This window comes from Rutidosis leptorrhynchoides, chromosome 10, assembly GCF_046630445.1.
Source record: "Rutidosis leptorrhynchoides isolate AG116_Rl617_1_P2 chromosome 10, CSIRO_AGI_Rlap_v1, whole genome shotgun sequence".
Taxonomy (NCBI): domain Eukaryota; kingdom Viridiplantae; phylum Streptophyta; class Magnoliopsida; order Asterales; family Asteraceae; genus Rutidosis; species Rutidosis leptorrhynchoides.
Genome location: NC_092342.1, coordinates 219,308,179 through 219,329,411, shown reverse-complemented (window position 1 = coordinate 219,329,411; position 21,233 = coordinate 219,308,179).

Here is a 21,233-nt window from a genome sequence, read left to right as displayed (position 1 = left end):
ACCTGTCTCCATTACCAAACAACCACAACCACCATTGAATTATGTGGAGCTGCTGTACCTGAAATGATCAAACAACTCAAAAATGACAAGTATTACTATTGTTTGTTAACCTTTAATATTACTACAGTCATGTTATTCGACATTCACCAAATAAACCTTCACCTTCTGATCATCCTAGCCTGCCATAATCAAAACTATCATCAAACATCAACAATACATGGTAACAACTAACTATCTATAAATGATTTTAGCATTTAATGGTGAAACAACTTGGATCTCTCTTCCATTCTTCGAAGCTTATGTTTAACATGGAGCAAAGATTGGTGATCTACAAGTAAGACATAATCCAAGACTATTTAAAATATCCTCATTTAGCAATGCAGCGTATTTTACCTGTGGATCATGAACTAAACGATCTCACAAATTCCAGATAAGCCATAGCAAAATATAACGAGTAGTTAAATAAATTCGATTTAGATCTTTGAATCCCATTATTAGGGTAACTAAACTACCTGCGAATTGTCACGGTCTCTGTCTTGCAACACAAATAAGCAAATCATCATCAAAAATCACCAACATTATTTAGACAGCTTACACACACCCACCCACTAACTCTACTGTTCTATTTTCCAGATATGTTCCTGTTTCTATCCGGTAATCACTATAACTAACACCATTAAAACCACATACCTGCTACTGCTATAAATTCATCTTGTGCTCCTCTCAATTGATTACTGCTGCTATCGTAACCAGAATTCCAAATGCTTAAGACCAGTTCATCTTGATTTAATCGATGCAACATATATCAGATTTATTTAATATATATATATATATATATATATATATATATATATATATATATACATGTATATATATAAATAAATTATATTAATCTAAATCAAAAAGTAAGAGATCTTACAGAAATCGAATTCCATCCAACTGATTATAAATGACGGCTTCGATTACCTTGATAACCCTGATCTTTTTGTTGATCTATCAATGGAGAATCATGTACGAACCCTAATTCTTGTTTCTGACTAAATTCATCGATTCTTTTCCAAATGGATTCAATGAACTAATCAATGATTCCTGTCGAAACCTTGTTCTGTCAATTTCATAATCGTATGAGATACGGGCTATATGAATTCTACAACTACATCAAATGAATTGTTGCTGCTTTGTGACTTTACCCTAACCGAACGCGTTTATATTAGGTAATCCCCAAATTCAATTGAATCAATCACATAATCGGACCAAATAAGTTTAGATGGACTAGAAAGTTGGGCCTTTTATGGACTGGATCCCATCAGATTAAAAAAAAGTATATTATTATTATTATTATTATTATTATTATTATTATTATTATTATTATTATTATTATTATTATTATCATCATCATTATCATTACAATGAACATTAATATTAAATTTTACAAAACTATCATCTTTATTAAAACTATCATTTTCTTAAAAAATTTCATTATTATTAGAATTATTAATATTATTAAAATTATCATCTTTAATATCATTATCGTTATTATTATTACAAATTTTATCATTATTATTATTACCATTATCTTCGTATTATTAAAAGTCTTATTTTTATCAAACATATAATATTTATGTGAAGATATATATAATTTTACATATAACATAATTGTATTAATATTTTTATAATAAATATTAGGTATTTATTTAGAATATATAAAATAAATATAACTAATTAAGTTATTAATGAAACATATGAATTACTAAACTAACAATTAATAATAATATATGGATTTATTTGATTTTGAGTATATGTTTTAATATATATAATTGTTATAGGTTCATGAATCCGAGGCCAACCATGCATTGTTTAGTTGTTCAATGTCGTTATATGTATTTTTACTACAACATACAATACGGTGAGTTTCATTATTCCCTTTTTATATACATTTTTGGGCTGAGAATACATGCAAATGTTTTTTTAACTGTTTTACAATATTTATATGCGTGAGTTTCATTTGCTCCCTTTTTAAATGCTTTTGCAATATATATTTTTGGGACTGAGAATACATGCGCTGCTTTTATAAATGTTTTACGAAATAGATACAAGTAATCGAAACTACATTCTATGGTTGGATTATCGAATCGAATATGCCCCTTTTAAGCTTGGTAGCCTAAGAATTAGGGAAATGGCCCCTAATTGACGCGAATCCTAAAGATAGATCTATCGGGCCCAACAAGCCCCATCCAAAGTACCGGATGCTTTAGTACTTCGAAATTTATATCATGTCCGAAGGAGGATCCCGGAATGATGGGGATATTCTTATATGCATAATGTGAATGTCGGTTACCAGGTGTTCAATACATATGAATGATACTTTTGTCTCTATGCATGGGACGTATGTTTATGAGAAATGGAAATATGAAATCTTGTGATCTATTAAAATTATGAAATGATTATTTATGTTAAACTAATGAACTCATCAACCTTTTGGTTGACACTTTATAGGATGTTTATTCTCAGGTATGAAAGAAATCTTCCGCTGTGCATTAACTCATATTAGAGACATTACTTGGAGTCATTCATGGCATATTTTAAAAGACGTTGCATTCGAGTCGTTGAGTTCATCAAGATCATTATTAAAGTCAATTATAGTTAGATGTATTATGAAATGGTATGTATGCCGTCAACTTTCGATGTAATGAAAGTTTGTCTTTTCAAAAATGAATGCAATGTTTATAAATGTACCATATAGAGGTCAAGTACCTCGCGATGTAATCAACTGTTGTGAATCGTTTATAATCAATATGGACTTCGTCCGGATGGATTAAGACTGGTCTATACAGTTGGTATCAGAGCGGTGGTCGTAGCGAACCAGGTCAACATTAGTGTGTCTAACTAGGAATTGTTAGGATGCGTTAGTGAAGTCTGGACTTCAACCTAGTAGTTGTTAGGTTATATTAATGAGTCTGGACTTCAACCTGGTCTACATGTCAAAAGTTTTGCTTATCATTCTTGTTAAAAATTTCCTGCTTATCATTCTTAGTCAAGACACATCTTACTGCATTCATTGCATAAATAGTGTATAGACAAAAATTCATATCTTAGCGTATCTGCTAATTCATATCCTAGCGTATCTATTACGGTAAACTTTGCTTGACATCTTCCGTAAATTTCTCCGTAATTTAAGGGATCCTGGTACTATATATATCTATGCATATTATGCATTGAGAATACCATCCAACTATCATTTGCTGTCACTAAACTTTTCATACCAAAAATATTTTCTGTGATCGCGTAAGATGGCCTCTACGAATCGACCAAGTTCCTTTGACTCCGAAGACAGTGTGACAGGAGCGCACCAACCGATCAATTACCGTGATTTCTTTAGAAAGTGGGGATGGGTTCGCGAAATACTTACCCTATGGAGAAATGAAGAAGGTACTCCATATCACGAGGCGAACTTACCACCTAACGTCGGAGTACTCGATCCGCTTACCAGCGAACCTGTTTGCAACACTGTTTATACCCTATTTGCGAGAATTTTTCATCTTGAGGCTACCATTAACGGAACTAGAGAAGATATCCAACCTCCACCTCACACTGATAACCAGCCAGGGTTAGTAGAAGAAGTCAACAAACTTCGTGCTCGAGTAGTAGCTTTAGAGAATATGGTGAAAAACTTACCAGCTTCAGCAACATCACCAGCACCAACGGTACCACCAACAATAGTACCGACAGCACCAGTACCACCAACAACAATATCCACATCCCACACCTCAACATCACAATCTGTTCCACGGACATCAACATCATACGCACCATAGATATCAAGAAGTACCAACAGCAATGAACATTGAAGTATTGATCCAAAACTTCATTAATATTCTACGAAGAATATGTGGATCCTAATAGTTTTAGAGATTAATTATTCTAGCTCAAATTGAAAATCATATGAGTTTAATATCATATTAACTCATTAAATCTATGATTACGTCTGAAGAAAATATATATGTATATATATCTTCATAAAGATTGTGATTAAAAATTCTTTCGTACAAATTGTTAATGATGAAAATATTTTAACGGGTAGGTAATACCCGAGGAATATTTAAGATTTCACATTAATAAGTTACACTGTACATTCTTTGAATCTGATTCAACAGTCATTTACTATCCTACTTACATCCACAGATATACGTATCCGTTCACCACATAATAACCATTTCCATTCAAATTTCATATTTGGATTTTAATCTATCAGAATCCAACAAGTGGCATAATGAAGAAAACATTTGACGGAATAAAATTTGTTAGAAACAAACAAATTAACTATGAGAAATCTTGTTAAGAATTCACGCTAACAAAATCCTAGCTAACTGTTCCTAGCTAACTGTGGACTAATCAACTGAGGACTACCAACAGTGGACAACTAAAATTAATTAAAATATTGATTATAACATATGAAACTAAACAATTCTTCAAGTTTGCCACTTGATTTCATCTTAAACCTCATTTGTACCTTGACGATTACAATCTGCGTTCAAACCCTTTGTGATTCTTGAAAAACACCTCAATTGGGAGGATAAATCAACCGCACTTCATCTACGGAAGAAAAGATTTACGCATATAGTTATGCACTTGAAAACTCTCGGAACCTGAGTAAACATTTAACACGTATCTGCGCTAGCTCCATTGGCGTTGTTATTGCCGAAAATAGCCATACAATCCCTTTCTAAATTATCCAGTTTTGTCACAGCTCCAGCAAGTCAACTCCGATTTTTTGTTCGAATCAACCTTATTATAACTTTGGTATATATGTTTGCCCCTTCATCATCATTACCGAAGAACCATTTATATCCAACCACATTAGCAGTAAATTTACCAGCAACTTCATTACTCATTGACTTAAGCCTCTCCGAAAAGTCACTATACTTATTCATTGAAACCTCATCTTTTACTCATCCGCATCTTGTAACGAGAATTGCCATACCAAGTATAGGGAAATCAGCAATCAGTATTTTGAACCTCGCAGCATTACTACATCAAAAGTTATATTTACATATAACCTTTATCCCTAAAAATATCTCTCATCATGAAACTCTGAACAAATTACAAGGACTAAACTTGTACATTAAGAATCTTGATGATTCTGTTTCTAATGAAATCTTTAGCAAATACCTTACTCCTTAACCACTCTAAATCATCGTGAATGAATTTCTTCATCAGAATTTGATTTTGAAATCCTAAGATATCATCGTACCTTTCTTTATTAATATCCTCAATATTTCTGAAGATATCTTCATAAATATTCTCGTTCGATATTAATTATTTCTCTGCGCTATCCGTATTATATCATAAAAGGAAACTGTTTTAGTTTCTATATTCTGCGAACCTTCGAATTTAAAATATGAATGTTTTTGAAGTAGTGTTGGGAACTGATGCATGAGTTAGTATAATATAATGACACTTGATCAACGTCATTATATTACAGTAATTCATGCTGAGTTTCTAATGAAACGTGATGATTCACAGTACCATCATCATGTGCCATGTCACACGACTCTTACATTCTATCTAATCTCCAAACATATTAAGAACATATCTTCTTGATAGTTCTATTTTTCAGGATATTCTGGTAATTTGACAAATCAAGATTTTGCCATTACGATTCCCTTCTTAGAATATTAACTATGTTCATTTCAAAAATTTATACTTACGAATTCTGGACCATTACTCGTTCTACTAGAGATCGAGAGGGAAATAAAAAGGCAAAGAGATTCGAAATATAAGGGAAGATATAAAACCCAACAACAACCCAGAAATTACAAACCGTATATATCGATGCATATAGAAACATAAAGACATGGGAGAACTAAGAACACTATAAACCCAAGGGTATAGTAGAAGTAAATAGATTCTTCTGGTGGCAGATGAAAAAGAAGAATAACAGATATGAAAGTTAAGAAGATATTAAGGATCGGAATGGGATGGAGCATATTAACGAATGTTTTAAAGTGTGAGTTGTGGAAAATAAGGAAACGAAGGAGGTAAATTTATAGTGAAATATCCGACAGAGCAATCGAAACAGATTATTGCATCTAATCAAAGAAGATCCTAATTCCCTTAATCTCCGAAGAACCAAATCTTATTACAAAGATTTTCTTTAAATTCCGTGAATTCCGGAAATCAATCATAACTACGTCTTCGGTTAAAACGAATATACATTCGCTTATTTCCCTTTTCTGCGATAGCTTCACTTATACTCTCCGCATAATCAAATCGTTTTATCTATACTACTCAATGATGATAAAACTCTATTTATCAGCTCATATTCGTCAAGAAAACTTTCTTATAGTTAGCCATGACGACCTCGATCAAATTTTGGGATGAAATTTCTTTTAACGGGTAGGTACTGTGATGACCCAGAAATTTTCGATCAAATTTAAACTTTAATCTTTATATGTTCCCGACACGATAAGCAAAATTTGTAATGTTAAGTCTCGAAAGTTTAGAAATCTATATTCATGTAATTAATTACCCTTTGACCATGCCTGACGATTCACGAACAATTATGTGTAAATAAATATATATACATATACATATGTGTGATTATTAAATTGAGATATATTAATAAAATATTGAACGGATTAGTTAGTATGAATATAAGCTATGAGATCTATTTTATGAACTTAGAAATGCTATCGAGGTATTGAATGAATAATACTTTAAAATATATATATATATATATATATATATATATATATATATATATATATATATATATATATATACATATATATATAAATAAATTATATTAATCTAAATCAAAAAGTAAGAGATCTTACTGAAATCGAATTCCATCCAACTGATTATAAATGAAGGCTTCGATTACCTTGATAACCCTGATCTTTTTGTTGATCGATCAATGGAGAATCATGTACGAACCCTAATTCTTGTTCCTGACTAAATTCATTGATTCTTTTCCAAATGGATTCAATGAACTAATCAATGATTCCTGTCAAAACCTTGTTCTGTCAATTTCATAATCGTATGAGATACGGGCTGTATGAATTCTACAACTACATCGAATGAATTGTTGCTGCTTTGTGACTTTACCCTAACTGAACGCGTTTATATTGGGTAATCCCCAAATTCAATTGAATCAATCACATAATCGGACCAAATAAGTTTAGATGGACTAGAAAGTTGGGCCTTTTATGGACTGGATCCCATCAGATTAAAAAAAAAGTATATTATTATTATTATTATTATTATTATTATTATTATTATTATTATTATTATTATTATTATTATTATTATTATTATTATTATCATTATCATCATTTTCATTACAATGAACATTAATATTAAATTTTACAAAACTATCATCTTTATTAAAACTATCATTTTCTTAAAAAATTTCATTATTATTAGAATTATTAATATTATTAAAAGTATCATTTTTAATATCATTATCGTTATTATTATTACAAATTTTATCATTATTATTATTACCATTATCTTCGTATTATTAAAAGTCTTATTTTTATCAAAGATATAATATTTATGTGAAGATATATATAATTTTACATATAACATAATTGTATTAATATTTTTATAATAAATATTAGGTATTTATTTAGAATATATAAAATAAATATAACTAATTAAGTTATTAATGAAACATATGAATTACTAAAATAACAATTAATAATAATATATGGATTTATTTGATTTTGAGTATATGTTTTAATATATATAATTGTTATAGGTTCGTGAATCCGAGGCCAACCATGCATTGTTTAGTTGGTCAATGTCATTATATGTATTTTTACTACAACATACAATACGGTGAGTTTCATTATTCCCTTTTTATATACATTTTTGGGCTGAGAATACATGCAAATGTTTTTTTAACTGTTTTACAATATTTATATGCGTGAGTTTCATTTGCTCCCTTTTTAAATGCTTTTGCAATATATATTTTTGGGACTGAGAATACATGCGCTGCTTTTATAAATGTTTTACAAAATAGATACAAGTAATCGAAACTACATTCTATGGTTGGATTATCGAATCGAATATGCCCCTTTTAAGCTTGGTAGCCTAAGAATTAGGAAAATGGCCCCTAATTGACGTGAATTCTAAAGATAGATCTATCGGGCCCAACAAGCCCCATCCAAAGTACCGGATGCTTTAGTACTTCGAAATTTATATCATGTCCGAAGGAGGATCCCGGAATGATGGGGATATTCTTATATGCATAATGTGAATGTCGGTTACCAGGTGTTCAATCCATATGAATGATATTTTTGTCTCTATGCATGGGACGTATGTTTATGAGAAATGGAAATATGAAATCTTGTGGTCTATTAAAATTATGAAATGATTATTTATGTTAAACTAATGAACTCACCAACCTTTTGGTTGACACTTTATAGCATGTTTATTCTCAGGTATGAAAGAAATCTTCCGCTGTGCATTAACTCATATTAGAGACATTACTTGGAGTCATTCATGGCATATTTCAAAAGACGTTGCATTCGAGTCGTTGAGTTCATCAAGATCATTATTAAAGTCAATTATAGTTAGATGTAATGAAAGTTTGTCTTTTCAAAAACAAATGCAATGTTTGTAAATGTACCATATAGTGGTCAAGTACCTCGCGATGTAATCAACTGTTGTGAATCGTTTATAATCAATATGGACTTCGTCCGGATGGATTAGGACGGGTCTCTACAATCCAAACCCGCTAACCTACAAGACGCTTTAACAATGGCCCGCCAATTTATAGAAATGGTGGATGAAATTGAAGCGCCGGCACCAATGGCCGAGAATCAATCGGGTGGCAACAAAAGAAAATGGGAAACCTCCCCATCAAGCAACTACAACAAAAACTTCGCCAAGAAGCCTCTCACCTCCGACGGCAAGATAGGGTATGCCAGAAACCTACCTTATTGTAACAAGTGCCACAAACATCATTTGGGTGAATGTGGCAAATCATTTTGCAACAAATGTCAAAGAAGTGGCCATGTGGCCCATGTTTGTAAAAGTACCACCCCCGTCGCTCAAAAGTGGCCCAATGTACCGAAAACGGGTGTTTGTTATAAATGTGGCCAACCGGGTCATTTTAGAAATACATGCCCAAAGAATAAAGCTAAAACCAATGCACGCCGTTGAGCTTTCAACACTAACGCCAAGGATGCCCGAGATGACAATGAACTAGTCACGGGTACGTTTCTTCTCAACACTCTTATATTTCTTGTTTATTCGATTCGAGTGCCGATGAATGTTTTGTATCCAAGGCTTTGACTCCTACTCCTTGCACTCCACCATTTTCCCTTAAATACTACTTATATCATTCAAGTGACCAACGGAAAACTATTGCGTGCCGACAAATTTTATCGAAGGGTATACGTTAAACCTTTTTGGGTAAAGAGTTTGAAATTGACTTGATACCTATAGAACTAGGGAGCTCAAAACCTATTCGTTAGGAAGAAAATGTTTTCCCACAAATATGTATTGATTATCATGAACTAAATAATTTCCGGTTGAGAACCGATATCCTTTCCCCCGTATCAATGACCTCCTGATCAATTACAAGGATTCCGTGTGTATTCCAAAATCGGCCTCCATTCGGGTTTTCATCAATTAAGGGTTAAGGGAGAAGATGTCTCCAAAACCGCTTTTCAAACTCGTTGCGATAGATATGAATTTCTTTAGTGTCGTTCAGTAGCTAAGGCTCTGTCCGTATTCATGGATCTTATGAATCGCGTATGTAAACTTATCTAGACAAATTCGTTATCATATTCATAGGTGATGTCTTAACCTATTCAATTCAAGCGAGGAAGAAAACGAACAACATCTCCGACTTGTGCTTAACCTCTTGAGACAAGAACGGCTCCATGCCAAATTCTCTAAGTGTGAATTTTGGTTGAAGGAAGTTCAATTTCTTGGTCATGTTGTAAGTGATCAAGGTATTAAAGTCGATTCCTCAAAAATCGAAGCCATTAGTAAATGGGAGACTCCTACTACTCCTACTCACATTCATCAATTTTTGGATCTCGTCGGGTATACCGAAGATTCATTTCCGACTTTTCTGTATTCTCGACACTTAACCTCATTAACTCATGAAGGAAAGAAATTCGTTTGGTCCATCGAACAAGAATCAACATTTCGTATCTTTAAGAAGAAGTTAACCACCGCACCTATCCTATCTCTTTCCGAAGGCACTGATGATTTTGTTGCATGTTGCGACGCCTCCAAACAAGGTTTTGGGTGTGTGTTAATAGCATGAAAGAAAGTTATTTCCTACTATTCTCGACAATTGAAATCTCACTAAAGAAACTACTTGACACACGAACTTGAATTAAGAACTGTTGTCTTTGCACTTAAAATGTGGAGACACTATCTTTATGGGACTAAAGGTACCATTCTCACCAATCACAAAAAGCCTCCAACACATTTTCGATCAAAAACAACTCAACCCGAGACAACGACGGTGGACTGAAACATTAAATGATTTCCATCCGGGCAAGACAAATGTTGTAGCCGATGCCTTGAGCCGAAAGGAAAATTTAAACCTCTCTGTGTTCGAACCTTGAACGTGATTATTCACACCAACCTTACTAGCCAAATTCGAGTAGCACAATGGAATTCAAATATGAAAATATTTCTACGTGAACGCCTGAAAGGCATCCTCTCCAGATTCGAAATTCAAGGAAACTGAAATTCGTTATTTTTCTTGACGAATTAAAGTACTTATGTGATGCCCCGTACAAAACCATCATGTACGAATCATCAACAACAGGATCATTACAAGGTCAAACACTATATGCAATTTCAAAATACGTTTGCATTCATGATAAAAGGTGACGTCATAACGAACGTCAAGTGTTTTACATCAAAAGTATGCTTCAATGAACAGAAGTAAATAGTAGTGCGTGACCCTTAGGTCGTTACAAATCATAATTTGAAAGTATTAAAGTTTGAATGCAAGTTAAACAGTTCATGCGATGATAACTCTAGAGCAGCGGGTGTCTACAGCAAGACTAGCACGACAGCGGAAGCCAATAACCTTAAGCACCTGAGAAAAACATGCTTAAAAACGTCAACACAAAGTTTGGTGAGCTATAGTTTAAGTATAACAGTAATGTAAGGTAGGCCATGAGATTTCAGTGCTACAAAGAGCGTTTCAAAACAGTATGATAAAGTATATGTTAAACGTGGGCACTTGGTAACTAACTTAACGTTTATACCCCCTGAAAGTACACTTGGAAAGTGCGTATGTCAACGAAGTATTAAACACCCATTAAATACTAGCGCTACTAGCCCGAGTGGGGATGTCAAACCCTATAGATCCATATCTAAGATTCGCGTTCACCGGTTCAAAAACCAATGACTAAACGTTACCAAGCTAAAGGGAATGTTTATGCCGTTGTATAACCCACACATATATAAAGTTTAAGTACTCGTGCCTAGTATGTAAAACATAAAATCCGCATGTATTCTCAGTTCCCAAAATAAGTTAAAGTAAAAGGGAATGCTATAACTCACAATGATAAAGTAGCGGTAAAGTATGACTCAGAAAGTAAGAGAGTAATGAAGGTTGTCCAAATGGGTCCTCAACCTAAGTCAAATAGTACTAAGTCAGTAAATCGTCCGAAAAGGTTTAAAAGTATGTAAATAAGGTCTTAAGGGTCATCATCATTCATCATATAACAAAAAGTGTAAAGTAAGTTTCGTTCATGAAAGTAGTTTAAAACAAAGGCTGAGTTCGGTCAGTCACCACGGCCTCAATACCTACTGAAATAAGGTGAGACCAGTGGCCATGGCTCCGTATATGAGTCTTTTAGTTATGGTAAAAATTATAGAAGCAAACTCGTCTTTGTTTGACCGTGGCGACGGTCTAAGTGCGAGTAGGTCAGAATTTTCAGCACAACGTTAAATGGACATAGTGACGATCGGAGGGCCATAATTCCTAAAACATAACTCGGATTAAGATGAATCCTATATGAAAAGTTATCTACTCGAACAAATATATCTGAAAATCATAATTACAGTAGCCCAGGTCGTACGGGTCAGACGCAGAAATAGTAAAACAGTAGGGTCAGTAGGTTCCGGTGGTTCTTGGTACTCGATGCTTATCATGGTTCTCATCCTTGATGCATATAGCTTCAAGTGTACAACTCGTTGATGTGTTTGCATCATTTTCACCAAGGTTTGACCATCATAACCCAAGTGTAAGTCTAAGACATGAAGCACAACTCACTTAAGTGTTGCAAGTGTTTTGATGAACCAAAGTTACATCAAAGTCTTAGATTTAAAACATACATGAACTATAAAAATAATATTGAACTATAAACTTGAAAGTAAACTAACTAAACAAGATCTTAAGATGTAGAACATAGTTCTTAGTTTGATCTTGAAGATCCAAGACTCAAAAGTCTAGATCTAACATAAGTGTACAAAGTTATAATTAAAGAAAGCTTACTTACATGTTCTTGAACTTTTGAAGTTAACTTTTAGTTCAAGATTAATGAGATCAATGTTAACTAGTAACACTTGACCAACAAGAACATAAATCATGAAATTAAAGTGCAAGTAAATGAAGTAAATAAGCTAAGTAAACAAGTAACTAGTAACTAGTTCATGGGTTGTTCATACTTTAAAGATTCAAACCAAAGTTTGATCTTTAAGAAAGTAAACTTTAAAGTTTACTAACATGAATTACAAGTATGATTTACAATACATGAACCTTAAATCTTTTGAAACAATAAATGTAGAATCATAAACTAATAAGTTTATGTTCTTGTGTTCTTGAAAATACAAGATATTATGAAGAATCAAACTAAAGAGTTGATTCTTGAAACTAGTAAGTAACAAACAACAACTAGTAACTACAAGTAAGTAATTAATAATCAAAGACTAGTAACAATGAACAAAAGATGATGATGATTATGTTTGCTAGGCTTACGGTTTTAAGACAAAGAAAAGGGAAGAAAAGTCTTGCAAGAAACTCACAATTAGAGAGCAAAAGATGAGAAGGAGAATGAGAGAAAAGTGCAAGTGTTTTTGTGTGTGTGAAGTGAATGAAGTTTACAAGAGTACAAGCACATAAGTCTTCAAAATTTGAAAACAAAATCCACTCCCCAAGGGGACCTAAACCGTCAGCCAGCAGAAAAAAGAAGAGGGGAGGGGAAAGTTCAATGGGTCCTTGCATGTTAAAGCTTAAAAGATTGGTTATTAGGTGGCCATGCATGGGGATTATGTTGTAACAAGATTCTTCATGACATAACTAACTAGTTACAATTCTAAGTAATACTTACACATGTGGTGATGGGCTAAAGAGTCCATGAAAGAAGTAGGGTGGGCTTTATAAGCCCATGTTTGATCATAAAGCCCAAGTATGTATTAATTAACAAAATAATCCAAGTAAAAGTCCATTAACACTAATAAAGGCCCAAGTAATTAACTAATAACTTTAGTTAATTAAAATGATTAATAAAACTTAATCATGAATGTAAATAATACTTGAAAATATTATTCGTGTAAGTTTCGTGTGTCGCAAAGACGTTTCGGGCAATTAAAGTCAAGTACGGGCAATCATGGCAACATGTAAATGTAATAACATACATTTGTTTAATCACAAGTATTAATAATATTAATTATTAATAATTCACGTTGAAAAATCCAGGGTCGTTACATTACCCACCTGTTAAAGAAAATTTCGTCCCGAAATTTAAGCTGAGGTATATGGAGGAGTCGGGAAAAGGTGAGGATACTTCTGCATCATTTTATCCTCTCACTCCCAGGTAAACTCAGGTCCTCATTTGGCATTCCATCGTACTCGGACGATCGGAATCTTGTTGCGTTTCAAAGTTTTGATCTCACGATTCAAAATTTCAACAGGTTCTTCCACAAAGTGGAGTTTGTCATCAATTGTAAGTTCTTCCAGTGGTATGATAAGTTTGGGTGCAGCAAAACACTTCTTCAAGTTTGACACGTGGAAGGTAGGATGAACTGAGCTCAATTGTGCTGGTAAGTCCAAACGGTATGCAACGGGTCCAACACGTTCCAAGATTTCAAAAGGACCAATGTATCGCGGGTTTAACTTTCCACGTTTTCCAAAGCGAATCACACCTTTCCAAGGTGCAACCTTCAACATTACACGATCACCAACGTTGAATTCAAAGTCTTTTCGTTTAAGATCGGCATAACTCTTTTGACGGTCACGAGCAGTCTTAAGTCTAGCTTAAATCTGAGCAATCTTCTTCGTGGTTTCATGGACTACCTCGGGTTCGGTGATTTGCTTTTCGCCTACTTCGGCCCAACAAATAGGAGATCGGCACTTGCGGCCATACAACGCTTCAAAAGGTGCAGCATTAATGCTTGAGTGATAACTGTTGTTGTAAGAAAATTCGGCGAGTGGCAAATGCCTTTCCCAGGCCTTCCTGAAATCGATAACACATGCATGCAACATGTCTTTCAAGGTCTGAATCGTTCATTCACTTTTCCCGTCGGTCTGTGGATGATAAGCAGTACTCATGTCAAGACGCGTTCCCATGGCTTCTTGCAAAGAACGCCAAAATCTAGAAGCAAAATGGGGATCGCGATCGGAGATGATCGATAAAGGTACACCATGACGAGATACAACCTCTTTGATGTATAATTGAGCAAGTCTTTCCATCGTATCAGTTTCCTTCATCGCTAGGAAGTGTGCAGATTTGGTAAGGCGGTCAACAATAACCCAAATGGTATCGTATCAGCCCACCGTCTTTGGTAGCTTGGTGATGAAATCCATTGTTATCCGTTCCCACTTCCATTGTGGGATTTCTGGTTGTTGAAGCAAACCAGAAGGTCTCTGATGCTCGGCTTTAACCTTCGATCAAGTCAAACACTTACCAACATAAGTCGCAACATCCTTCTTGAGATTCGGCCACCAATACTGTTCTTTAAGGTCGTGGTACATCTTGCCCGCTCCAGGATGAATCGAATATCTCGATTTATGTGCTTCATCAAGTATAAGGTTCCGTAGATCTCCATAAAGAGGTACCCAAATTCTTCCGGCATAACATCGGAGTCCAGACTCCCTAACCTCGAATCGAGAGACAAGTATGTTCAAATGTTCATGAGATATATTCTCCTCCTTGAGAGCCTCATCTTGGGCTACTCTGATCTGACTGTTGAGATTCGAATGGATGGTGATGTTCAGAGCCCTAACACGAAGAGGTGCCGTCCTCTCCTTTCGGCTCAAAGCGTCAGCTACAACATTGGCCTTGCTGGGATGATAACGAAGTTCACAATCGTAGTCGTTGAGCATCTCGATCCATCGATGCTGTCTCATATTTAGTTGCTTCTGATCGAATATATGTTGGAGACTCTTGTGATCGGTGAAGATAGTGCTCTTAGTTCCATAAAAATAGTGTCTCCACAATTTAAGCGCAAAGACAACGGCTCCAAGTTCAAGATCGTGAGTAGTGTAGTTTCGCTCGTGAATCTTCAATTGGCGGGAGGCGTAGGCAATAACCTTTGATCATTGCATCAGTACACAACCAAAACCACTCTTCGATGCATCACAATAAACAACAAAGTCGTCACTGCCCTCAGGAAGTGATAGGATAGGTGCGGTGGTTAACTTCTTCTTCAAAGTTTGGAATGCTGATTCGTGTGCGGGTTCCCAAATGAACTTCTTGCCCTTGTGAGTTAGTGCGGTCAAAGGACGCGCAATCAGAGAAACTCCTTCAATGAACCTTCGGTAGTAACCGGCGAGACCTAGGAATTGGCGAATATGAGTCAGAGTAGTAGGGGTCTCCCACTTGCTGATGGCTTCAATCTTGGCGGGGTCAACTTTGATACCCTGGTCGCTCACAACATGACCCAGAAACTGGACTTCCTTCAACCAAAATTCACACTTAGAGAATTTGGCGTAAAGTTGCTCTTGTCTTAAGAGTTCAAGTACTAGTCGGAGGTGTTGCTCATGCTCTTCTTCGCTCTTAGAGTAGATGAGGATATCATCTATGAAGACGATAACAAACTTATCCAAGTACGGCTTGCAGACACGATTCATGAGGTGCATGAACACGGCAGGTACATTTGTCAAACCGAATGGCATCACGAGAAACTCATAATGACCATAACGAGTTCCGAACGCAGTTTTCATCACGTCACTTTCCTTCACCCTCAACTGGTGATAACCGGATCGCAAATCGATCTTAGAGTAAACACTCGATCCTTGTAGTTGATCAAAAAGATCGTCAATGCGGGAAAGAGGATACCGATTCTTGATCGTCAATTTGTTGAGTTCACGGTAGTCGATACACATACGGAAGGATCCATACTTCTTCTTCACAAACAACACAGGTGCGCCCTAAGGCAAGAAGCTTGGTTGGATAAATCCTCGATCAAGTAGTTCTTGTAGTTGGCTTTGTAATTCTTGCATCTCGGAAGGTGCGAGTCTATAAGGTGCGCGAGCTACAGGTGCAGCTCCTGGCACTAAGTCGATCTGAAACTCTACTGCTCTCGGCGGCGGTAATCCAGGCAATTCTTCAGGGAAGACATCGAAAAATTCATTCAAAATTCGAACGTCGTTCACATTCTTCACCTCAGTTTCTACCGTTTTCACATGAGCTAGGATAGCAAGACGTCCCTTCTTCATAATCTTTTGCGCTTTCACGCAACTAATGAGGTTCAGGTTCGAGGTACATCTTTCTCTGTAGATGATCAGTGGCTCACCGTCTCCGTGTGGTATGCGAAGTGCTTTATCTCCACAAATAATATCGGCCCTTACCTTGCTCAACTAATCCATACCGACGATCACGTCAAAACTTCCCAATTTGATGGGTATCAAATCAATTTCGAAATCTGCACCAGCTATGTTGATAATAGCTCCTCGACTAATATGGTCAACTCTTTCAAGTTTACCGTTGGCGACCTCGACAAGCATACTCTCTTTTAAAGGAACTAATGACCAATTAATCTTATCGCAAAAATGTCTACATACATAACTTCTATCTGCACCAGTATCAAACAAGACAGAAGCTAAAAGATTGTTGATAGTGAATATACCTGTCACCAAGTCGGGATTTTTTCGAGCGTCCCTTGCATTAACGTTGAAAGCTCTACCACGGGGTGGTCCGCCGTCTTTTCGCTTGTTTGGGCACACATTTCTAAAATGGCCCGTCTGCCCGCATTCGTAGCACTTTTAGGTCCATTGGTATTCGGCTTCCCATTCAAAGTGGTGACCTTGCAGTCTTTCCCGATATGCCCAGCCCGTTGGAACTTTTCACAAACAACATTACAATATCCAGTATGGTGCTTGTAGCACCGCTTGCATTGTGGTAAGGCTCCTTTGTAGTTCAGGTTCGAGTTGGTGTTCGGATTGGGGTTTCCACCGTTGTTGTTTCCTCTGAAACCCTCATGTCGTTTCGTCGGGTTCTGTTCATAGGTCTGTCCCCTGTTGTTATCCCATTTGCGCTTCTCACTAGTACCCGCTTCAGACTTAGTTTTCTCCGGTTCATCGATGGTTATTTGATTCATTAAAATATGTGCCATGCGCATCGCTTCCGGGACATTTGGTGGCTTGGACGAGGTGACGTTTCCTTTAATGCTCTTAGGAAGTCCCTAGAAGTACCTTTCCATTCGCTTGAATTCCGGGGTGACCATTGTCAGACACATCAGGGCTAACTCCAAAAATCTCCTGTTGTAACCATCAAGGTCGTTCCCAATGGCCTTTAACTGCATGAATTCCATTTCCATCTTTTGTATCTCGATTCTCGGAAAATACTCCTCAATCATGGCACACTTAAATTCTTCCCATGGCGTAGCATACGCCTCATCAATGCCTTGTGCCTGTGCCATTGTGTTCCACCACATGAGCGCGCTGTTAGACAGCGTGCAAGAAGCAAATTTGGTTTTGTTGTCCTCCGAACAGTTGCTAACTCGGAATACTGATTCAAGTTTCTCGAACCATCTAGTGAGACCAACTGGTCCCTCAGTGACGCTGAAGTTATGTGGTTTACAGCTCTGGAATTCCTTGTAAGTACACCCATTTCGAATGGGCTGAATAACCGGTGGTGGTGGCGGTGGCGGTGGAGCTTGGGGTTGCATTTCCGCAATGGCTGCAGCTACCCTTTCGGCAATCATCTCTTCGATCTGAGCAGCGGTAGGTGTCGATGTTGATCGTCCGTTGGCCATGATGTTCTAAACAAAAATTTTGACTCAGGTCAAAATCCAGTATTCAAATAGTAATAATACAGTATATAGTAACCAACATGGAATCAAAACATCACATGTTATTAAATAACGCATCTAGGTACAAATACCACAGAATCATCGAACAGTAATGTAAATAGAACATCGTGCAAGAATTAAATAACGCAAAGTTCCATTCATTAATAATAATAAGTTTCATACATCTGAATAAGTCCGTACAATACATAAGTGAAACATAAAACTACAACTAGATTACATAATGAAATCTAAATACAAAAGCCCTACGGTGAAGGTGGGTGAAGGATGTCCATAACATGGGCCATCTGGTCCTCTAGCTCAGCAACTCGAGCTCGGAGGATTTCCACCTCCCTTGTCAATTCCTCGACAGTGGGAGATGGTGGGGCAGGTGGTGCTGGCGGTGCAGGTGGTGCCGGTGGTGCCGGTGGTGCCGGTGGTGCAGACATTACATAACGGGGTGCAGATGTTCCGGCTCCAGAAATAGTCAGTACGTAACGGGGTGCCTTACGCACTTGTGGGTCGGCAGGGTACGGCACAAGCCGCTTACGAGCAGTAACCCTACGAAGCCGACCAAATGCGTCAGTGAAAGCACGACCTCCATTCACCCCTGGAATGACGGTGCCATCAAAACGGTACCGCTTCTTCGGCGTGGTGGAGGGTGCCTGTATAGGTACATCAGCAGGGTCCTCATCATCACTGGAGTCGTCTGAGGAGGTGTCGTCGGATGAAGCATCAGTGGATGACGGGTCGTCCAAATCATGTGGTGGCTGTACGGGTGGCTGAACTGGCCGTCCTTGAGCGGCCATCATCTATCTGTACCTAGCGGGTCTGATCGGGATGAAACGTCCATCAGGGGCGCGTCAGCACCAATGGCGATACCGGTTACAGAACGGACCTTCCCCGAACTTCGCGGGAATCACAATCTCACCGGAGCGGGGCTGTGATCCTGAGGGTCAGGGGGCAGATGGAGCTGGAATCTCCGAAGGGTCCTGGGCTCCGCTAGAAGTAACCACTGGGGCAGGCACCTGGCTGCTAGTCCCGGAAGATGAAGCGTCGGGGTCACTCGTGGGTAGCGGGATCAGTGTGTCGGTAGCAGCAACAGGTGGGGTGGCTGACGAGTCTGAACTGCCCAAAATGATAGCAGGTAGAGTATCCGACATCTGAACAAGGAAAAATAAATGTTTCCATGTCAGTAAGTCATAAACCAAGCACGTATTAGGCCAACAGTTTAAATCATGTACAACAATAAGTAGCATGGCAATAATAACTAATCGTACAGAAGTAGCATGCAATCGAAAGCAAGTAACATCATACAGTAGTGAAATCATGTAATAGCATACGGCATATAGCAGTAAAAGTAAGCAGCAGCATGCAGTAAGTTCAGCAGAAACAAGTAAACTAGCAAGTTGTAGATTAGTCCTATTAGTGAATCCTACTCGGGTCGGTCTTAGACTCACTAATGCAACCTAATTCCCTACAACCAATGCTCTGATACCAAATGTGATGCCCCGTACAAAACCATCGTGTATGAATCATCAACAACAGGATCATTACAAGGTCAAACACTATATGCAATTTCAAAATACGTTTGCATTCATGATAAAAGGTGACGTCATAACGAACGTCAAGTGTTTTACATCAAAAGTATGCTTCAATGAACAGAAGCAAATAGTAGTGTGTGACCCTTAGGTCGTTACAAATCATAGTTCGAAAGTATTAAAGTTTGAATGCAAGTTAAACAGTTCATGCAGTGATAACTCTAGAGCAGCGGGTGTCTACAGCAAGACTAGCACGACAACGGAAGCCAATAACCTTAAGCACCTGAGAAAAACATTCTTAAAAACGTCAACACAAAGGTTGGTGAGCTATAGTTTAAGTATAACAGTAATGTAAGGTAGGCCACGAGATTTCAATGCTACAAAGAGCGTTTCAAAACAGTATGATAAAGTATATGTTAACCGTGGGCACTTGGTAACTAACTTAACGTTTATACCCCCTGAAAGTACACTTGGCAAGTGCGTATGTCTACGAAGTATTAAACACCCGTTAAATGCTAGCGCTACTAGCCCGAGTGGGGATGTCAAACCCTATGGATCCATATCTAAGATTCGCGTTCACCGGTTCAAAAACCAATGACTAAACGTTACCGAGCTAAAGGAAATGTTTATGCCGTTGTATAACCCACACATATATAAAGTTTAAGTACTCGTGCCTAGTATGTAAAACATAAAATCCGCATATATTCTCAGTTCCCAAAATAAGTTAAAGTAAAAGGGAATGCTATAACTCACAATGATAAAGTAGCGGTAAAGTATGACTCGGAAAGTAAGCAAGTAATGAAGGTTGTCCAAATGGCTCCTCAACCTAAGTCAAATAGTACTAAGTCAGTAAATCGTCTGAAAAGGTTTAAAAGTATGTAAATAAGGTCTTAAGGGTCATCATCATTCATCATCAAACAAAAGGTGTAAAGTAAGTTTCGTTCATGAAAGTAGTTTAAAACAAAGGCTGAGTTCGGTCAGTCACCACGGCCTCAATACCTACTGAAATAAGGTGAGACCAGTGGCTATGGCTCCGTATATGAGTCTTTTAGTTATGGTAAAAATTATAGAAGCAAACTCGACTTCTTTTGACCGTGGCGACGGTCTAAGTGAGAGTAGGTCAGAATTTTCAGCACAACGTTAAATGGACATAGTGACGATCGGAGGGCCATAATTCCTAAAACGTAACTCGGATTAAGACGAGTCCTATATGAAAAGTTATATACTCGAACAGAGCTATCTGAAAATCAATTACAGTAGCCCAGGTCGTACGGGTCAGACAAAGAAACGGTAAAACAGTAGGGTCAGTAGGTTCCGGTGGTTCTTGGTACTCGATGCTTATCATGGTTCTCATCCTTGATGCATATAGCTTCAAGTGTACAACTCGTTGATGTGTTTGCATCATTTTCACCAAGGTTTGACCATCATAACCCAAGTGTAAGTCTAAGACATGAAGCACAACTCACTTAAGTG